The sequence below is a fragment of the Arachis duranensis genome, chromosome 6, assembly GCF_000817695.3.
Source record: "Arachis duranensis cultivar V14167 chromosome 6, aradu.V14167.gnm2.J7QH, whole genome shotgun sequence".
Lineage (NCBI taxonomy): Eukaryota > Viridiplantae > Streptophyta > Magnoliopsida > Fabales > Fabaceae > Arachis > Arachis duranensis.
The window spans coordinates 78,694,914-78,695,968 of NC_029777.3; positions in this window are offsets into that span (position 1 = coordinate 78,694,914).

A 1,055-nucleotide genomic window follows, 5' to 3' on the forward strand; every position below is an offset into this window, starting at 1 on the left:
GAAATTTCTATACCAAAATTAACTAGGATTTTTCTTTAAATTAAAATTTTAATGAAATAGTGACTTTAATTATCTTAACCAATGTCCTAATTAATTACTTTTATGTCTTAAAAAAACTGTATATGAGAAGAAAATAATTAATTTGTCTACTTTAATAAATAGTTATTTTACTAAAATGAAAGAAACTATTTTTTAGAATTTTTTAAGAACTAATTAATATTATATATATTTTGTTACACTACATTTAGTTATAAAAATTTTATTTATTTCTAATGCTTATATTAAAAATAAAAAAATTTAAATTAGTGAATCTTAATTTATAATATAATAATAATATAGTAATTATTTTATATATTGTACGAATATAAATTAATTATTTTTTTATTTATAAAAATTTTAAAAGTTTGTTTTATATATATATTTTGATGAATGTGATATATTTTTTTATGTAAATAATCTTTTAAAAAAATTTAATAATTAATCTATTACTTTTTTGTTTTAGTCCAAATTAAATATTTTTTATTGTTTTTGGAAAGAAAATCTTTTGAGGAATTTAATAATATGTGATGAGGAATATCGAATAAATTATATAAAAACCAATTAAAACACAACATGAAAACATCTTTAGAAAAAGTCGTTTTAAGCGTTTTTATCTGAATGACCTCCTAATATATTATTCTTAAGAAATCACATGAAATACGAGTTTGTTATTTAACATCATGCATATGATTTGTCACAAAAACACAGTACAAAATTGTGAAAGTGAGATATAGGCTAACATGATCATATTCACAATTTCGAACTAAAGTTAATATTTATATTTATATTTTAAGAATTAAAATAATGGATACTTGTTGGGTCGACCGTGGAGAGTTCTGTGAAGTTAATGGGTCTCTTATCTTATAAACTCCTCACTCTTTCTTGCTTTCTTTGATGTGAGACTAACTTCAACACTCCTCACACTTGCAACATGATGAGCGGATAATTTATACGCTTTTTGGCATTGTTTTTATATAGTTTTTAGTAAGTTTAAGCTACTTTTAGGGATGTTTTCA